Genomic DNA, 22207 nt, shown 5'->3' on the forward strand with positions numbered 1-22207 from the left:
GAACAGACCAATCACAAGCACTGAAATTGAAACTGTGATTAAAAATCTTCCAACAAACAAAAGCCCAGGACCAGATGGCTTCACAGGGGAATTCTATCAAGCATTTAGAGAAGAGCTAACACCTATCCTTCTCAAACTCTTCCAAAATATAGCAGAGGGAGGAACACTCCCAAACTCATTCTACGAGGCCACCATCACCTTGATACCAAAACCAGACAAGGATGTCACAAAGAAAGAAAACTACAGGCCAATATCACTGATGAACATAGATGCAAAAATCCTCAACAAAATACTAGCAAACAGAATCCAACAGCACATTAAAAGGATCATACACCATGATCAAGTGGGGTTTATTCCAGGAATGCAAGGATTCTTCAATATACGCAAATCAATCAACGTGATACACCATATTAACAAACTGAAGGAGAAAAACCATATGATCATCTCAATAGATGCAGAGAAAGCTTTTGACAAAATTCAACACCCATTTATGATAAAAACCCTGCAGAAAGTAGGCATAGAGGGAACTTTCCTCAACATAATAAAGGCCATATATGACAAACCCACAGCCAGCATCGTCCTCAATGGTGTAAAACTGAAACCATTTCCACTAAGATCAGGAACAAGACAAGGTTGCCCACTCTCACCACTCTTATTCAACATAGTTTTGGAAGTTTTAGCCACAGCAATCAGAGAAGAAAAGGAAATAAAAGGAATCCAAATGGGAAAAGAAGAAGTAAAGCTGTCACTGTTTGCAGATGACATGATACTATACATAGAGAATCCTAAAGATGCTACCAGAAAACTACTAGAGCTAATCAATGAATTTGGTAAAGTTGCAGGATACAAAATTAATGCACAGAAATCTCTGGCATTCCTATATACTAATGATGAAAAATCTGAAAGTGAAATCAAGGAAACACTCCCATTTACCATTGCAACAAAAAGAATAAAATATCTAGGAATAAACCTACCTAAGGAGACAAAAGACCTGTATGCAGAAAATTATAAGACACTGATGAAAGAAATTAAAGATGATACAAATAGATGGAGAGATGTACCATGTTCTTGGATTGGAAGAATCAACATTGTGAAAATGACTCTACTACCCAAAGCAATCTACAGATTCAATGCAATCCCTATCAAACTACCAATGGCATTTTTCACAGAACTAGAACAAAAAATTTCACAATTTGTATGGAAACACAAAAGACCCCGAATAGCCAAAGCAATCTTGAGAACGAAAAACGGAGCTGGAGGAATCAGGCTCCCTGACTTCAGACTATACTACAAAGCTACAGTAATCAAGACAGTATGGTACTGGCACAAAAACAGAAAGATAGATCAATGGAACAGGATAGAAAGCCCAGAGATAAACCCACGGACATATGGTCACCTTATCTTTGATAAAGGAGGCAGGAATGTACAGTGGAGAAAGGACAGTCTCTTCAATAAGTGGTGCTGGGAAAACTGGACAGGGACATGTAAAAGTATGAGATTAGATCACTCCCTAACACCATACACAAAAATTAGCTCAAAATGGATTAAAGACCTAAATGTAAGGCCAGACACTATCAAACTCCTAGAGGAAAACATAGGCAGAACACTCTATGACATAAATCACAGCAAGATCCTTTTTGACCCACCTCCTAGAGAAATGGAAATAAAGACAAAAATAAACACATGGGACCTAATGAAACTTCAAAGCTTTTGCACAGCAAAGGAAACCATAAACAAGACGAAAAGACAACCCTCAGAATGGGAGAAAATATTTGCAAATGAAGCAACTGACAAAGGATTAATCTCCAAAATTTATAAGCAGCTCATGCAGCTCAATAGCAAAAAAACAAACAACCCAATCCAAAAATGGGCAGAAGACCTAAATAGACATTTCCCCACAGAAGATATACAGACTGCCAACAAACACATGAAACGATGCTCAACATCTTTACTCATTAGAGAAATGCAAATCAAAACTACAATGAGATATCATCTCACACCAGTCAGAATGGCCATCATCAAAAAATCTAGAAACAATAAATGCTGGAGAGGGTGTGGAAAAAAGGGAACACGCTTGCACTGCTGGTGGGAATGTGAATTGGTACAGCCACTATGGAGAACGGTATGGAGGTTCCTTAAAAAACTACAAATAGAACTACCATATGACCCAGCAATCCCACTACTAGGCATATACCCTGAGAAAACCATAATTCAAAAAGAGTCATGTACCAAAATGTTCATTGCAGCTCTATTTACAATAGCCAGGACATGGAAGCAACCTAAGTGTCCATCAACAGATGAATGGATAAAGAAGATGTGGCACATATATACAATGGAATATTACTCAGCCATAAAAAGAAATGAAATTGAGCTATTTGTAATGAGGTGGATGGACCTAGAGTCTGTCATACAGAGTGAAGTAAGTCAGAAAGAGAAAGACAAATACTGTATGCTGACACATATATATGGAATTTAAGAAAAAAATGTCATCAAGAACATAGGGGTAAGACAGGAATAAAGACACAGACCTACTAGAGCATGGACTTGAGGATATGGGGAGGGGGAAGGGTAAGCTGTGACAAAGTGAAAGAGCGGCATGGACATATATACACTACCAAACGTAAGGTAGATAGCTAGTGGGAAGCATCCGCATAGCACAGGGAGATCAGCTCGGTTCTTTGTGACCGCCTGGAGGGGTGGGATAGGGAGGGTGGGAGGGAGACGCAAAAGGGAGGGGATATGGAAACATATGTATATGTATAACTGATTTAATTTGTAAAATAAAATTAAAAAAAAAAATAATGCACTCTGGGGCTTCCCTGGTGGCGCAGTGGTTGGGAGTCCGCCTGCCGTTGCAGGGGACACGGGCTCGTGCCCGGGTCCGGGAGGATCCCACATGCTGCGGAGCGGCTGCGCCCGTGAGCCATGGCCACTGAGCCTGCGTGTCCAGAGCCTGTGCTCCACAATGGGAGAGGCCACGGCAGTGAGAGGCCCGAGTACTGTAAAAAAAATAATAAAATTAAATTAAATTTAAAAAAAACGCACTCTGAATCTCTGGCCTGGCAATAGTACCATAACATTTATTGTAATTGGTGCTCAGGAGATTCTGATCAAATCAGAATCAAATCCATACAGATCACACTCAGAGAAAGTCTGCTCTGCCTGCCACTTATTGATATTGATTTTCACAAAGACCATTTTACAGATATTTCATGTATGAGGAAACTCGAGGGGTTCAAAGACAATTGCAGAGAAACACATCTTGAGAGTGGTACAGTTGTTTCTTTCTATTTTTATTTTATTTATTTATTTTTGGCTGTGTTGGGCCTTCGCTGTTGAGTGCAGGTTTCTCTAGTTGTGCCAAGCGGGGGCTACTCTTCGTTGCGGTGCACGGGCTTCTCATTGCGGTGGCTTCTCTTATTGTGGAGCACTGGCTCTGGGCACGTGGGGCTTCAGTAGTTGTGGCTTATGGGCTCCAGAGCACAGGCTCAGTGGTTGTGGCACACGGGCTTAGTTGCTCCGCGGCATGTGGGATCTTCCCGGACCAGGGCTCATACCTGTGTCCCCTGCATTGGCAGGCGAATTGTTAGCCACTGCACCACCATGGAAGTCCAGTTGTTTCTTTTTAAATTGTTTCTTTTCATTTTTTATTTGAAGTATAGGTGATCTTCAATATTATATATTACAGGTGTACAATATAATTATTCACAATTTTTGAAGGTTATACTCCACTTATAGTTATTTTAAAATATTGGCTATATTCCCTGTGTTGTACAGTATATCCTTGTACCTAATTTTATACCTAATAATAGTTTGTACCTAATAGTTTGTACCGCTTAATCCCCTACCCCTCTACTGCCCCTCCCCCACTTCTCTCTCCCTACTGATAACCACTAGTTTGTTTTCTATATTTGTGAGTCTGTTTCTTTTTTGTTATATTCACTGGTTTGTTGTATATTTTAGGATCCACATATAAGTGATACCATACAGTAAAAAAAAAAAAAAAAAAAAAAAAAAAAAATAATCAAGGTCTTCAAGTTTGTTTCCAAACTATGTCATGTATTTAGAATACTTAATTATTTTAATATGTATTCAACAACATCTATATTTCTGTCAAAGAGAACACAAGGAGTGAGAAAATTTCTATTGTAAATTAAATAAAATTATATCAAATGGTATTAACAATAAATATGTACATAATACAAGTGATTTCTATGCTTTACCTGGTATTCCACTTTAAGCACTTTTATTAAAGAGAATATGGCCTCAACAATAATACTCTGTCAGAATTTTAAAATTTGAGATATAAACCTAAACCTATTTTAAAAAACATGTAAAACAAAATCTACGTGTATTTGTGGATGAGTTTCACATCTAATTCTGCAAAGGTAGCAGGGATTGTGTGTGCATGAGTGTGTGTGTATATAGTCACATTTATACACATATACACACATATATACACCTATATATAATATGAGTAGACGTTGCTTCTAATGTATATTGAATTTTTAAGATGTCTTTCTGAAGTGATTTTGTGTACATTTGATGGTCTTGTTTAATAAGGCATTTAAAAACAAAAAAACAAATCAGAATAAAATATCCACTCTTTAAAGTCTAAGTCAAAGGCTATACACATGAAAGACTGAAAAATAACCAGCTTTTAAATTCTGTCCTTTCAACAATACGACTGCACTTTCAAACGTGCTTTGTTGTTTTCTTTTAATTCACTAAAATTAATCTTATAGATGTGGATGCCAGATTTGCATTAATTAAAACTCTACTGTAGAAGCCAGGCTTAATTGCAATCAAATTTGCTTAATTATGCATGGAGAGAGATTCCCAAACGAGAAAGGTTTTAGTAAGGATTTTGGTTTTTTGCATTGACAAAATAAATTGAAATTGTCATTTTTTGTGTTTTATGTAACACTTGTAAATAATTTGTGGAGCACCTTAAGTCTTCTATGTAAAGCAATGTTATTGCTTAAGTAATTATAACAATCTGCATTTTTCATTGTTAATTGTGGGTGTCAGACTCATTAATTTTAATTTACAGGCTGTAATGAAATTAAGAAAATTTTATGCTGATCTGCTGAAACTTGTCTTACAGGAAGTTGTTTAATACAACTAAACTTTGAAAAAGTCAAAGCTCATTTTTGTAATTTGTATTTCAACCAATACAATCATTCCACAACAGTTTTTCAGTAAAATCTGGCTTCAGGACAAAAGCAGGTTAACTTTATGAATAATTTTGGCTTTAAAAAAATCACTTGATGTTTCAAGTACAGCAATAATTAAATTTAACTTTGAACTATACTTTTTGTTAAAGAAAATCTGCAAACATAAGAATATAATTTCAATTCTATTTCATTTGTTTTCTACAGGGGATTATGTTATTGAGGAGAAAAAAGATAGACATAATCAAAAATCAATTTAATCATTCTTAGATCAAAGGATTATCAGTACACTATTTAACTCATATTTCACCGTGGATTATCGAGTTATTTTATCTCAGATATCTATAGCCATATATCCATAATTTTAAATACTACATTTGTAATCTCATTTGATTTTTGTGTGAATTTAAAACAAAGTAATTCATTTGGAGATTAGCAAGACACGTATTTAAAATAAAGAAAGTTGATGACAAGGAAAAATGCTAACTCTTTTTGATTTTCATGTTACATTTTGCTCTTGAAGCCTATTTAAACTTTAAGTGGTATAATTACTAATATAAAAATATAATGGAAACAGAAAGTATCTTTCATGCTTATTTAGTAGCAAGTGAACTCTTAGGGAAATTAGCTAAAAAGCCTTCACCTCAATTATTATACATCCAATTAAAAATTCCAAAACAATTACTATAAATTCTGCCTAAAACCAAGCATGAAAGTTTGGTAGTCAAACACACTTAGTAATATTGAATGTTTCAAGAAGAAAATGACAAAGCAAGATTATTCCATAATTAAGGCTAAACTTTAATTACAGCTCCTTTTATAACTCAAGTTATAACTTGAGTTATTCTGAAGAGATAAAATAAATCACCAAAGGGGTTTTGGCACTGCATGCCATACTCTACAACAAGGTATTGGTGAGGAGGGTCAAAATCTTTTCTCATTATTAACTCAATAGGAGACATAGTAGAGATAAGGAATGCTTAGGGAGGATACCAAATACACCAAGAAATGGGTGTTTTCCTGTCACTCATAAACAATGAGAATAAGACAATTATGTCCAACAAATTGATAGTGAAAATTCAGAAAAACTCGTTTTCATCCAAGACTTCAGTTTGAGAATTACTCTTGCATTTTATTTACCCTGATTAAAGCCTCAAAATTTGTTCATTTTCTATTTCTTCATCAGGACATTTGATCACTATTTCATTTTTTCCATTTTTAATTCTAACCAATTTTTACCAGTTCCTGGGGAACTAAAAGACTCTACTTCCCCAAACAAATTTTTCTATGATTTTCTGTGCCTCTCTTTAGTACATCATAAAGAACGTCTTTATTGAGATTCATTTCTATTACCCTGTGAATTAGCAAGATTTAATATTTTATTATTTTCTTAAAGCCCAGGTACTATTATTTACCAATGCACTGAGTTTATTTTCTGATGCTCCTTGATCTTTAATTTGCTCCCTTAATTATGCTTTTGTCTCTAGTTATGCTTAAATCTTCATTTTGAGTTGTCTCTCCCATTTCTTCACTCTCTTGCCTCCCTTATCACTCTCTGTTTCTAATTCCTAAGTACTTTTTCCAGTGGTATTCCACCCTCCTTTCTGTCACTCTTTGCTGCCCATTTCCTCTATTCCATTGTCTGTCCCATTTCATCCTGTCCTCGCTGCCCCTGGTTTCACCCAGAGATGCTATTACAGTGATTGATTTACACAGTTCAGAACATTCCATAGGTATCATATTGCTATACAACATACACATCCCATACAACAATAAATCTAAAAATAACTAGCAAAAGGAGACGTTTAAGTTGAGAGTTAAACGTGCTAACAGGGTCAGCTGGTACAGTCATTCTGTGGACGGTGGTTTCACTACCTTGGAGACAAATGGGCAAGAGCCAATGGAGCTGGGCACTCATGATGAAATCGGTAATAAATCAGACACAGAGTATAAGCATGAATCAGATTACTGTACTCAAATAAGAGCCAGGCACAGACTTGAAAGGAAAATATGTCATTTCCTTCCCTCTCCCACCATCTCACTTCCATCTGTCTTTTGTCTCTATTACTTGATGCCTGTCTTTCTCATTCCCACCCCTATTTTTAAGTTACCCTTATTCTATAATTTTCTAAGGAAGCAAGATTCATACCCTAATCCTGAAATGCTTATGCTTCTTATTAAATGTAATTTGAGGTGTTAAGACCATATCTCAGTTCTCTAAAGAGTCGGGTGGGTAATGATGAATAACATCTGTATATCTTAAAAAGTGAAAGGCAATTCACAATTCCAAAATGAACAGACGTAACATCCAAAGATAATTTGTAATCTTCATATGACCTCTAATAAGAGCACTCCATCACTTGATGGAAGATGTCGCTTTTTTGTTCTCTTCTCTTCTGTTCCTAGACTCACATTCTTTCAATTGTTCTTTCAATCATTCAGTAACCACCCTCCACTCAGGTGTAGCCACAAATACCTCTGTTAAACCACTTGTGAGACATATTAAGCACAGCCTCAACAATGCGTGAGGAATATTGATCCATGAGAAACAATAGCACCAGACAGAATGAACTCTTAAATGGGCCTCTCATCTAAGGCCAAAACTCAGGTTACTTTCAGAGAAGAAGAGGTATAACAATAAGTAGACTTTGCCAACTTCTGAGCTTTTCTTTAAGTACCTAAGATTTTTTTATTATTATGGAAAAAATCAAACATATGAAAAAGTAAGGAGAATAGTAAAATGAATCCCATAGCCCTATCAGACAGCTTTACCAATTATGTTTCCTCTCTCCCCCAATCTTTCCCACCATTAGATCTTAGACATTGCATATAATCCATAAACCCCAATGAACTTTTAATCAAATGTTATTGTCTCTTTGTCTCTTTGGTTCAAAAAAGGACTCTTTCAAATGTCAGTGAAAATTTACTACAATGCTGTGTCATTTCAATTAATAAAAAACATTTGCTCACTGTCTACTGTGTACAAAAAACTAAGCTTACCACTCTAGTGAGGGGCTGGAGAGTTTTACTGCTCCTTAGAGACTTTTAACCAACATTCTTTTTCAGTGTTATCCATGCCGCCCACCTGCAGAATTATCTGGTGTCTCTAATTTTGAGTCTTTTCAGAGTTCTTTAGTGGAAATTAATTTAGTTAGTTATATCTTCTACTGTTTTATCATTTATATTTTCTTTGTTCTTATAGAATTATACCCCTTTTTTCCTTTATTTTCATTTCAGTTCATTTTAGGAACAAATAGGTAATCTTGTATTCCCTCACTTTAAGCTCTAAGCCACTTTTACTTGAGCATCAGTACTTTAAGTTGATAGCACATTCTATGTGATGATGGTATTCTGATTGGCAAAGAGGAAAAGACAGAAAATTAGATTCGAAACAAGGATAAGAAAACATTGCTTATACTTATATTAGTTTCCCTGTTCTATATCTGATTTTTTCTTTATATTAACAAAGCCATATTCCCAGTACCATCTCTGTATTTTGATTAATGACATTTGAAATTGGTGGAGAGATGGGGCAGAGAAAACGGTGACTCTTATAGGTCCCCTATGTAGTTTCTTCCTTTCCTGGCAAAATGTCACCTACAAAACATACTGCCCTTTTACTCTATTTATTATGAACACATTTCTACAACACCTGTCTCAGGACAATGTAAAGTAGGAATCATGTGTTGGTGATATGAAAACATCAGCTGCATAATGTTGGAGGAGGAAAAGATCTTGACAGAACAAGCCGAGGGTGACCTGTGACTGTGTTCAAAATAGTTGGGACTGTTGAGTGATCTATAATCTCTTGTCGTGTTTTGATCTAGTTGTATCCTAGTTGATTTGTTTACAAGTAACTTCAGATTTTAAAAGAGGGAATTTAATGGAAGACTACTGGGCAGCTCACAGGAAGAAGGTAAGCTTGGAGAACTAGGCTTAGAAGCTGCAGGAGTAGGGACTCACTCTTTGCGAGACTGGGATGCAGGACCCACTGACCTTCTCTGGCCAGCATCATGGGAACGATGGAACTCCAGCCATGTTTCCTTGCTGGCATCACTCTGTGCAAGTTTCCTGGTCCTAAGAGTCCCCCTGGCCCCATCTTTGTCAGGTGCCTGTCCTTGTCTGTACCAGGCTGAAGAGAGGAAGTATCTGGTTGAGGGGACTTGCCCCTCTGTGTTTGTCCACCCTACTTGTTTGCCCTGTGGACGGGCATGGTACTCTGATTACAATGCCACCAAGACTCCACACTAGGGGATGGCAGTAATTCCCAAAAGGAAACCTGAGCACCATAAATAAGGAAGAATGGTTGCCAGAAATGTACAATTTACTCTACACAATTATCTTCTTTTTCTATACAAATCTATTAGTAATCATTGCAAGGATGAAAAAACAGCAGACTTTCATAAATAGAAGAAGCAATCAGTTACATTATTATCTCTGTTTTCTTTAAGCCTTTTCTGCCTTGAATAACTCAGTTCTTAACATCTTACTAAAGTATTACTGTCTTGCTCTCCACAAGAGTGAAACCACCTTCGGGTCTTCTTTCTCAACACTTCTGAACTTCTTCAGTACTCCCTGAAGCACCCAGCACACTAGTTTGTTCATTACATTTACCATCAAAAATATGTGATTATGAACACATGGTGCTGTAGAAGTAGTCTACACAATGTTGTATCCCTCTTCACTGTGTTTACTTTTTGTAAAAAAAAAAAAATACAACATTCAAAATTTAACAGAAAAAATCCAGGTGAGGATATGTCCCCAAAATGAGGCATTCCCAAGTGTGAACTGCAATTCCTAATAATGATGCCCAATATTTGCAAAGTATTTAATGGCCTCTTATTTGATTGTCAGAAGAGCCATGTGAACTTGGCATGTTATTCTCTAATAAACAAATGAAATAAAATGGGCAGAGAAATGGCAACTGCCCTCCCTCTGCTCTACCATGTATCTTGGATTCCCTACACTGCAGCTCTGTGACGTCGAGTGAATTACTTAACTTCTCTGCACCTCAGGGCTCTGATCTGTAAAATGGAGATAATGATAATACTGACTCACAGGGTTAGTGTGAGGATTAAATGAATTAATATTTGTAATATACTTAGGACAATGCCTAGCACGTAGTAAAAACAGTATTAGTGTTAGCCATATTATTGAAAATAAATAAATTAATTAATTAATGAAGCAGACCAAGAAGGCCCCACTGAGAAAGTAACATTTGCTTAATTGCCTGAGAAAGGTGACATGATGATCCACACCCTGTCTGGGGAAGAGCTAGTGGTAATAGCAGGAGCAAACGCCATGAGGAGATGTGTGATAACATGTCCGAGTAACAGCAGAAAGGTTGGTGTGGCAGAATCAAGGTAAGTAACGTGGATGAAAAATATCACCTGTCATATTAGTAAACAAAGGATGCTGCAGTCATCAAACCATCAAGCCACTACAGGCACCCGGATGGTGAGCCCTGAAGGAAATCAGGATGGAGACAAACAGACTGCCAACGACCAAGCTGGCAGTCACTGCAGCCGCCTCCCGACTGTGCACCCTGAGGGGACTCAGGATGGAGAAAAGCAGGCTACTGGCCCTAGATAGTTAAGGGGCCTATCAAAGGAATCATTTCAATGAGCCCAGACCCTTGCATTCTCACATGTGTAGAAAAGTGCTAAATCCATGAACTTGAGACGTCTGGTTTTCTTTAATTAACGGTAATCTTTTGATGTTCTGACTAACTGGTCTTTGTTGTAGAAACTCCTATATATCCTGGGTCCTCCCTTACCTCTTCTGAGCAGTCCCTCCAAGCTATCTGAGAGGCTGTCTTCCGGGCTTAATTCCTCAGAAAGTCTGCTGAATAAAACATAAGTCTCAACTTTTAGGCTGTGCACTTTATTCAGTCAAGAGTAAGTACAGAGTATGTGGAGATGAGGTCAGGAATGTAACTGGGGTCTAGATCAGGTAAGGCCCAAATACAACACTATAACCATTTTGGCTTTGCCTGAGTGAAATGGGAAGAATCGAAGGGACTTCTCCAATAGTGATATGACCTGACCTTTTTTTTAAAGGACCCCTGGTTGCTGCCGTGGGGCAAGGGCATACTCAGTGATAAATGTAGGAGGCTACTGCAGTCATTCAGAGGAAGATGGTGTCTCAGATCAGTACAGGAGCATAGAAGGTATTGAGAATTGGTCAGATCCTAACTATACTTTGAAGGTAAGCCCACAGGATTTGCCATTATATGGAATGTGGGATGTGAGAGAAAAGGAGAAGTTGAGCATGATTTCATTGAGATGAAGGTAGAGCAGGTTCCAGGGAAAATAGGTTAGTACTGAAAAAGTTAAGTTTTGAGAATCTTATTAGGTGTCTAAGTAGAGACGCTGCAAAAGCAGTTGGACTTCAGTGGAAAGATTAGGCTAAAATGTATTTAGAAGTTGTCTACATATTGATGATATTTAAAGTCATGTGTGTAAAGGAAATATCAAGAGGAAAACATAGAGAAAAGATGGAGTCCAAAGTCTAGTCCCCGGGAAAACTCAGAGCTAAGAGACTAGGGCCAGAGAGGAGAGAGGTAACCAGGAGCACGTAGCATCCTGGAAGCCCAGTGAAAAAGTATTTCGATGAGGAGAAGCAATGGTCTTTATTAAATGGTCCTGAAAAGTCAAGGAAGAGTAGAACTAAAAAGTTGTCTATCCAGATTGAGCAGCATTGGCAACCAGAAATAGAGTTGGTGTCTGTGTGCTTGGGGTGAGGAGTCTGGGAGCCCCATTGTTCAAGGGAGGATGAGAAAAGAGAAGTTGGAGGGAGAGAATAGAGACCATACATTTAGAGTTTTATAGTAAAGGGCTTCAGAGAAGTATCTGCAAAAGGAAATTGGGGCCAAGAGAAAGGTTTTGGGGGGTTTTGTTTCTGTTTTATTTTTTTTAATTGAAGTACAGTTGATTTACAATGTTGTGTAAAGTGTTAGTTTCAGGTGTACAGCACAGTGATTCAGTTATATATATATATATATATATATATATATATATATATATATATATATATATGTTCTTTTTCAGATTCTTTTCCCTTATAGGTTATTACAAAATACTGGGTATAGTTCCCTGTGCTATACAGTAGGTCCTTGTTGATCATCTGTTTTATATATAATAGTGTGTATATGTTAATCCCAAACTCCTAGTTTATCTCTCCCCTCCTTTCCCCTTTGGTAACCATAAGTTTGTTTTCTATGCCTGTGGGTCTATTTCTGTTTTGTAAATAAGTTCATTTGTATCATATTTTAGATTCCACATATAAGCGATATCATATGATATTTATCTTTGTCTGATTTGCTTCACTTAGTATGATAATCTCTAGGTCTATCCATGTTGCTGCAAATGGCATTATTTCATTCTTTTTTATGGCTAAGTGATATTCCATTGTGTATATATATACCACATCTTCTTTATCCATTCTTCTGTCGAGGGACACTTAGGTTGCTTTCATGCCTTGGCTATTGTAAATAGTGCTGCTGTGAACATTGGGGCATATGTATCTTTTCAAATTATAGTTAAGAGAAGGTATTTTAATGTAGGTGGGAATGAAGCACTTTTCAATGCTGAAGAAAGAGGTCCAGGAGAAAAGGAAAACACTCATTACAGAAGAGGAGAGAATTGCTGTGCCAGTGTTTTGGGTAGAAAAGAGTAAACACATGGAGGGGTTAGTGTTTTCCAGGAGAATGGAGAGTCCATCCATAGTCACAGGAAAGAGAACAAAGACAATGAACCCAGATCTGGTGGCAGCTATGGTGGTAGGAGGTCAGGAAGTTCTCTTTGGACGGATTCTATTAACTCAGTGGAATAGGAAGCAATGTCATCAGATAGGAGGGCTTCTCAGAAAGTGGTATGTTTAAGTATGAGATTACCAGGCTGTTGTTATTACTGTGATGGCAGAGTCTGGGATACTGGGGAATGACTAACAGAGGGTAGAGAGAAAGATAAGGAGGAGAGTCCAAGAAGCAAGGGTGAAGCTGGCCTTCTCTGTCTTCACTGCCAACTCTCCCTGGATGATTTGTCCCCTGCCCCAGTGCACCTCCACAACTGCACCTCAGGAAGAGCCTCACAATACAAAACACCCCTTTACTTTGAAGGGATCTTAGTGATTAGCATCAGGCTTGGTCCCTTCTGAAGGCATTTAAACATGTTTCTCTTGCCAACGGCACTCTTCTCTGAGATCTTTGGATGGATTTCTCATCACTCAGATTTCAGCTCAAATCTTTTCCTCAGAGACCACCTCAGACCCCCTGCTATGGTCTGAATGTTTGAGTCCCCACAACATTCATTTGTTGAAATCCTAACTCCTAAAGGTGGGGCTTTTGGAAGGTGCTTAGGTCATGAGGGTGGAGTGCTCATGAATGCGATTAGTGTTTTTATCAAAGAGGCCCCAGAGGGCTTCCCTGGTGGTGCAGTGGTTGAGAGTCCGCCTGCCGATGCAGGGGACACGGGTTCATGCCCCGGTCTGGGAAGATCCCACATGCCGCAGAGCGGCTGGGCCCGTGAGCCATGGCCACTGAGCCTGCGCGTCTGGAGCCTGTGCTCTGCAACGGGAGAGGCCACAACAGTGAGAGGCCCGCGTATCAGAAAAATAAAACAAAAACAAAAACAAACAAAAGAGGCCCCAGAGAGCTTTCAAGCCCCTTCTACCATGTGAGGACACAGCAAGAAGATGCTCTCTGTAAGCCAAGAAGAGGGCCCTCTCTTGACCATGCTGGCACCTTGATCTTGGACTTCCAGCCTCCAGAACTGTGAGAAATAAATTTCTGTTGTTCATAAACCACCCAGCCAATAGTATTTCGTGATAGCAGACCAAGTGGACTCAGTCATGACTCTAGCTCATCCCCCTTACCCACTTTCCACTCTCTAACATTATCATCTTTATTTTCTTCATAAAACTTACCATCAGAAATTAGGATGTGTATTTCTTTGTCCAGGTGTTCCTTGTCTATCTCCTTCCATTACAATATAAACTCTATCTTGGCAGGAACTGGGCCTTTTTTTCTTTATTGCTATACACCCAGTACCTAAAGCAGTCCCTGGCCAATAGTGAGTGTTCAATGAACTTGCTGAAAAAACTAATGTACAATGCAGGCGTCTTTTGTGAAATATGTTTGACAGATAATGTCCAAAAAATGGATATTTAGGGCCTCCCTGGTGGCACAGTGGTTGAGAGTCCGCCTGCCGATGCAGGGGATACGGGTTCGTGCCCCGGTCTGGGAGGATCCCATATGCCGCGGAGCGGCTGGGCCCGTGAGCCATGGCCGCTGAGCCTGCGCGTCTGGAGCCTGCGCGTCCGGAGCCTGTGCTCCGCAACGGGAGAGGCCACAACAGTGAGAGGCCCGCATACCGAAAAAAATAAAAAAATAAAAAAAAATAAAAAAAATAAAAAATTAAAAAAAAAATGGATATTTATCAGGTGATCGCCACTTTAGAAGTCCTCTTGCTTCATTTTGAACAGACATAATTGACAGAAAGTTCCTGATTATATTAAACTTGGATGTTCTTCCCCAGGACATCTTCTTATTGGTGCTAGTTCTACCCTTTGAAGGCATGAAGAATGCATTTAATTTCTTGCCCACATCCTTCATGGATGTCACAGGTCATGTTCCCTGGGAAGCAGACTCTGAGGTGGATGCTAGGATACAGGGAGTCTGTGAGGGAGTGCTGTCAGGAATCAACACTTGCAGAGGAGTGAAGAAAGCAGAGGGAGGAACAAGAGGGGAATGTGGGCTGTGATATGGTCACAACGAAGGCCCTGGGCATCTCATGGGGTGCCCGGAAACTGGGATGGATCTTCAGAGTTGTCCTACCTTGAGGCAAGGGGAGTAGGACTTTGTACCATCACACAGACCAGTCAGATGCAGGGAAGACACATGGGGCTGTGAGGTGTCTGTTGCCAATACTCAGTCCCTGAGGAGTGACTACTTCAGTCCTGAAGAAGATGTGATGGCTCATCACAGTAACCAATACACACACACACACACCCCTAGCTTTGTTTTTGCACTTTTGATACCCTTGAGGATTGGGGGTTAGGAAAATTGTATTCTAGCACTAATTTTAAGGCTAAGCTGTTTAATTGGCAGCAAGTCTCATAGTATCTTCAAGTCTCAGGTTACTTTTATATGCAGACTTAGGATGCTGGAGGTTTTCAACAAGGTAATTGCTGATCTTTATTCCTGCTCTCAAATTTCAGGATGGTTTACAATGATATGAATTCAGTTGATCAATTGCATGACTTTTGAGTCATTGAAGTTTTATATCCAGCACCTCCCTGGTTGCTTTCCTTTGGACATAACCTTGTTGAAGCTGAGCATTGGCACTTGGTTCCCTGTCATCACTTAATCTTGGTACTTGTACCAGTTTTCTGTGACTGCTGTAACATATTACCACAAATGTGGTAGCTTTAAACAATAGAAACTTATTCCCTCATAGTCTGGCGGCCAGAAGTTCTCAATCAGTATCACTGAACTGGAATCAAGGTATCTTCAGGGCTGTGCTCCTTCCAGAGGTTCTAGGGAAGAATCCATCCCTTGCCTCTTCCAGCTTCTAGTGATGCTGGCACTCCTTGGCTTGTGCCCACATCCCTCCAATCTCTGCCTCTGTCTTCATAGCACCTTCTCCTCTTCTGTCTGTGTTCAAATATCCCTCTTCTTATGAGGATACATGTGATTGCCTTTGGGGCTCACCCTGATAATCCAGGAAAATCACCTCATCTCAACATCCTTAATCACTTCTGCATAGACCCTGTTTCTTTTTTGGTTCTTTTTAGACCATTTTTTAAATACATCTTTATTGTAGTATAATTGCTTCACAATGTTTTGCTAATTTCTGTTATACAACAAAGTGAATCAGCCATATGCATACATATATCCCCATATCCTCTCCTTCTTGAGCCTCCCTCCCACCCTCCCTATCCCACCCCTCTAAGTCATCACAAAGCCCTGAGCTGATCTCCCTGTGCTATGTTGCTGCTTCCCACTAGCTATCGATTTTACATTTGGTAGTGTATATATGTCCATGCCACTCATTCACTTCATCCCAGCTTCCCCTTCCCTCCCACCATGTCCTCAAGTCCATTCTCTATGTCTGCATCTTTATTCCTGCCCTGCTGTTAGGTTCATCAGTACCATATGTTTTACATTCCACATATATGTCTTAGCATAGGGTATTTGTTTTTCTCTTTCTGACTTACTTCACTCTGTATGACAGACTCTAGGTCCATCCACCTCACTACAAATAACTCAATTTCGTTTCTTTTTTATAGTTGAGTAATAGTTCATTGTATATATGTGCCATATCTTCCTTATCTGTTCATCTGTCAAATGCCCATTGACAGAAGAATAGAGCATGTTTTAATATAAGGTAATATTCATAGATTTCAGGAATTAAGACATAAATGTTTTGGAGGGTGTAATTTTTCAGCCTACCACAGTGCTCAAAATATCTTTTCCAAAGGCTGACATCATATATATTAACTTATGATATCTACAGCAACTTGTATTTATCTAGACAAACTAGGTTATTCTGTGGCAACAACAAAATCACCTGAAATTTTGGTGGCTTCAAGTGTGAGAGTTTATCCCCCATTCATGTCCCAGTTCAATGTGGAGGGGAGGACCTGCTCCACCTCATCCTTCAAGGACTCAGGCAATTCCATCTTGGGGATTTACTCTCTACTTGGTCCTTGGCACCCTTTCCAGTTAGTTGGCAGATGGGAAAGAGAGAGGGGATCACTAGCACACTGACAGTCCCTGACACAATATCTTTTGGCAGCTTTTCCATTCTTCACGTGGTAGACTGTATTATTGTCCAAAATATTCATTACCCCACCCTGGGATGCTCTACCTTTTGGCACCCCTCTTAGAGGACAATTGTATATCTTCACTCTGTTGAATTCAAGCACGGCCATGGACTTGATCTGACCAATAAAAGGTAAGCAGAGGTGACAACTCTGGTTAGACAACTCTGGCTTTGGTCAGACTCAGTCATGTGTCCACTCTTACCTTTAAGGGAGGCCAAACAATGTCTAACTCTACCATCAAGAAAAAGAAGAGGACACGTTGTTGGTGAATGCACCATTCTCTGCTACAACAATTAGTCATCTTTTTGATCCTCTCTCTCCACATGGGAGATTATATTGTGTTCAAAGTATTTGCTGTTCCTCCCTGCAACTCCCTCCCTTTGGCATTTCTCTTTGAGGGAAGATTTTATAACTTCACCCTGTTGAACTCAGGCATGGCTGTGTACATTGCTTTGGCCAATAAAATATGATCAGATGTTATAAGTGTCATTGTTGGAACTAGCATGTGTTCATCCATCTCTCTTTTCCCTCTGCCATGAGACAATGTCTCAGATCAAGGGTCCTCCATCTGCCTAGATCCTGGAATGCGAAGGGTATACAGCAGAGCTAGAGCCAACCCACCATGGATATGTTATATGAGTTAGAAATTAACCTTTAAGCTGTAAGCCACTCAGATTTTGAGACCTTTTGTTAACACAACATCAGCAGAGAAACACACTCCAGCATTTCTCTGAGTTTATTAATGATACGCCCATGAGCTAGAGATGGTCTAAATGCAAAGAAAATATCTAGAGATTCTCTTATAATCTTCTCATCTCATTCACACATCTTAGATTCCTGATGTGTCTTTACCTTCCCAGATGTCTTCCATTTTTCTTAATTTAAATTGTGTTTCCTTTTTTCCTTAATCTATCTCTTCTCTTTCTTTGTCCAAGTCACTGAGAGTGTTTTCTGAGCATTTAAGCAGAACTAGAAACAAATGTACAAATCTGTCATTTCTGTATCTGGCATCATTCAAATATATTAACACTCTGATTCAATGGTGTGCTGAAGCTGGCTTATATCAGCTCACAGAATTGACTGTTAATTTTTCAGGCATTTTGTGAAGAGTTGCTAAACATAGCCATTATGAAAACTTAAATTACATACATTTACAATTAGATAACTTATATTTGAAACCAAGGGAATAAATAATCAAAACTCATCATTTGCTCTCTTAATGTTATTTCTCCATTATATCTGTATGGTGGAGATAGTTTACAATGATGTGCTACCTTGCATTTCTTTCAAACTCTGCATTTAGTGGTTTCACACTGGTAGTTTGAAATCAGGCAAGGTTGGAGTACTTATATCACAGAAATGAGCATACAGCACGAATCAGAGTTTCGGGGGTTTTAACTTTTGCTGGCACCCCGCCATATCTACTCCTTCTAAAATTGCTATAAAAGTTATATAAATTTTAAGTCTAAAACTAAGCAAGGCTTGAAGGGGTTATTTTTGGAGAAATACATTCTCTTAGCTTTGAGGCAATACTTTCGACATCTTCAGTAAAGGTATTTGTGGAATACCCATTTTCTCCTTTAATAAACATGTCTGACTTTATGGGAACACTCTGATATAAGAACTAAACAATGTGAATTAAATGTAAGTCTGTTAGAACTAACTCACTGCTCAAGAATAGAGATCAACAGAAAATAAGAGATGAAATTTAGTAGGCGAATGAGATGATTGAATTTTCTGACAAGGTTAAGTCATTTGTAATAATGAAGAAGGTCTGGACTACTGAAGGGGAAACGAGCTTTACTATACAGGAACGTGTTTACATTACATATATTTATTGCTGTGATTTCAATCTTTGTTTGGAAAAGAAAAACTGAAGTTTTCATAGGCTAATCATCTTCCTTATCTTCTTATTCTAGCTAATTAGTAATTATAAATCACCTATTCTAAAATAAGATCTAGGACACAATGAGGTTTGTTAAAAAGTTAAATCAAGCTGGCTGAATGCCCAGAAAAATTAAAAATTTAGTTTAACACTCTTGGGATTTCTATGTATGTCTATGTATCTATGATTGGGTTTATTAGACATAACTAATTGAAAAGAAAAGATAAAATATCTGGAAATTAAACCTCAAATAATGTTAGTCAGAGATAAGAAAGCATTTTTTAAAATCAAAGTTAAATGGACAGAAAAAAAGTCTATCAAGTAGCTTAATGCAATAATTATTTTTTTAAAGAAACTTAAGGTGTTCAACTTACCTGCATTTAAAATTAATACCTAGAGACAGAAAAGTTATTCTCTAAACCCAATACTGAGAAATATAATGGAATCAAGGGTAGACAAAGCTGTAAGGGAGATTAAATAGGAGTTAAATAATAAAAGTAAAGAGACAGGGCCTCCCTGGTGGCGCAAGTGGTTGAGAGTCCGCCTGCCGATGCAGGGGATACGGGTTCGTGCCCCGGTCTGGGAGGATCCCATATGCCGCGGGGCGGCTGGGCCCGTGAGCCATGGCCGCTGAGCCTGCGCGTCCGGAGCCTGCGCGTCCGGAGCCTGTGCTCCGCAACGGGGGAGGCCACAACAGTGAGAGGCCCGCATACCGCAAAAAAAAAAAAAAAAAAAAAAAAAAAGTAAAGAGACAAAGAGATCGGGACAGACATACAGGGTAGAAAAGAGAACATAGCAGGACATCCATATTGGACATTTGTCAAAAGAAACTCGACCCAAAAGAGAATCAGCTGGAAGGCAGGAGAGGCCTCACCTTGGCCTGGAGATAAAAAGGGTTATAAATGTTCATAACTGCACTGGATATTGTGGTAGCTGTAATACAGTTTTGGTTTTGTTTTTAATGCCGACTTGACCCAGTTTTGAGGTCCTGTCTGGAGGCCGGTCAGTTTCCCTTTCAAGGAGCTCAATCCACACCCCCACCACTTCTAGAATGGGACTCATACTCCAGGACCACTGATTCCTTTAATCACCAGGTACCGAACAACTAGGCAGAGCTCGTATGCTCTGGAACCTCCAAAGTTATTCAAATTAGCCAATCCACAGGGAACTGGAAACAGGGAACCACACATAAGCTGCCCCCTAGAGCCACTGCTTGCTCTTACCTTGTCCCCAGTACAACTTCCTGTGTGTCTCTGCCCAGCCTTCTCTTGTTTGGAGCTGTAAGCAACAAAAAGTTCTGTCTTCATCTAGCCAAGTGTCGTGATGTTGTATACTGCCATCAAAGGAATCTTTAAATCTTATAAAATAGTTGTCACATTTAGATAGAAAAGGATTAAGATAAAGGAGGTAACCTAACCAATGGCAACTACATAAGATATATTCTTATTAATATTTTTATCAATAAAATAATGTTTTTACCAATATATTTTTATTAATATATTTACCAATATAAAATAATTTAAACTTTGACCACAAAAGTAATTAAGAAAAGGCTCCACAAACCACATCCATTGATATCACCTCTCAGTGGTGTTCTCACCTCGTGGTCACCAGTCAGAGGAAAGGTGCTCCAGTGGGAAGATCTGACCAATCACAAGAGGGAACAGGGTATCATAAAATTACCCAGCTCTCCTGGGGTTGTGGTTGTAACCTCTACATCCTACGTTTAACTTCCCCAAAACCACCTGAATCTTCTAAGATTTTGAGGGTCAAAGAAGCATTTTGGTCTATTCTAAGAGCCAGCAGTAGGTAACCATTAACAAAGAAGAAACACCAAATATTCCTTAATGAAAAAACCAAAAATCCCTTAATCTCCCTAATCTTAGTTCCTCATCTGTAAAACCCTAATAATTGTCTCTAGGTCATTAGATGAATAAAAATGACAAGTGTACAACAGTTAGTCTAGTTCTTGAAACAATAACGCTCATTCATTATAGCTATGTGTCAAAATAAAAATTCTGCTACTCAAGGTTGCTTAATCCTTCAAGTTATCTTTCATAACTACGTTTTCCATTTTATAACCAAGACTCTTATCCTACCAAATCCTTTTTACCACATCAAGCAGTGTATAATGTACTTCAATATCTCTTTCCCTCTAATTAATCTGCCTACACCTTCCTGGTATGTGGTTAGAGAAATACTCATTCCCACCACTTCAAGTTCACCCTCCTCAACCTCACTTTCAAGGTTTCAGCTTCCTAACCCCTTTCACCATCAAGTTCTTTTGCTATACATCTAGCCAGTTTTTCCCATTCATGGAAGCATGCTTCTACTCATCAGAACAACCTAACCCCTGCTCCCACAATGCCCTGAACTGCCATTCTTAGTCTCACTGCTGCGCTTCTTCCTGCTCTGCAATGCCTTCCTGGAAGGACCTATAAAGAAAAAAATCTTACTCAATTTTCAAGACCAGTTCAATTACATGTCTTCCATAAGACTGTCTTCTATCTCTTCGAGGTGATCTCCACTTGTCTCCACTTGTCCCTGCCTCCTCTGCACTTGTATCATGTTTTGTTGATACCATATAGTTCAGAAACTTATTTCATACCCCCAAGAAAATTATAAACATTATTAAGGCCAAAATTACATCATTCATTTCTTTGGGTGGCTTAGCACTTGGCACTAAAGGTGTTCATGAAAAAATTGATTGCCTAAAAATAACAGCCCTAAGATGAAAGTTGACCTTTATGGAAGGTATTCTTTGTGTCCAGAATGTTCTCTTTACATGTAATCATTGTCCAAAAGAGCTGTTGTGAATTATTGTCACTTACAGATGAGGAATCTGCAATGCAGTAAAATTAAGTCACATGCCCAGGGCTGCAGTGTCAGTCAGCCAGGCCACAACCATTTACTTAGAGGTTCCTCCAAGTACACAAACGTTGACTAGACACATTGGTCTTTTCTTCTCTCCCTTGAGAGTCCAAGTTCGTTCCCATCCAGAGCTCTCGCACCCTTCTCCTTCCTCCAAATTGTCACATCACTGCCTCATTCTAATGATGAAGGTCTCAATGCATTGTTATCTCCTCAGAGAGACCTTCCCAGACCATCTGCATCATAGTGGTCCCCAATTAGTCCCCACCATATCATCCTTTATATCTTCCTCATAACAGTAAATGAAGACTCCAAGTTATCTGTTATTGTTTATTAGCTACAAATGAAACAAAATCCCTGCCATCACAGAGTTCTATACATTACACTTAAACTACCCAGACAAAGGTCTGCTCTCTGCCTTCAAAACATGCTTCTTAAAATTATGAGCCTG

Source organism: Mesoplodon densirostris, chromosome 17 (genome assembly GCF_025265405.1).
Source record: "Mesoplodon densirostris isolate mMesDen1 chromosome 17, mMesDen1 primary haplotype, whole genome shotgun sequence".
NCBI lineage: Eukaryota > Metazoa > Chordata > Mammalia > Artiodactyla > Ziphiidae > Mesoplodon > Mesoplodon densirostris.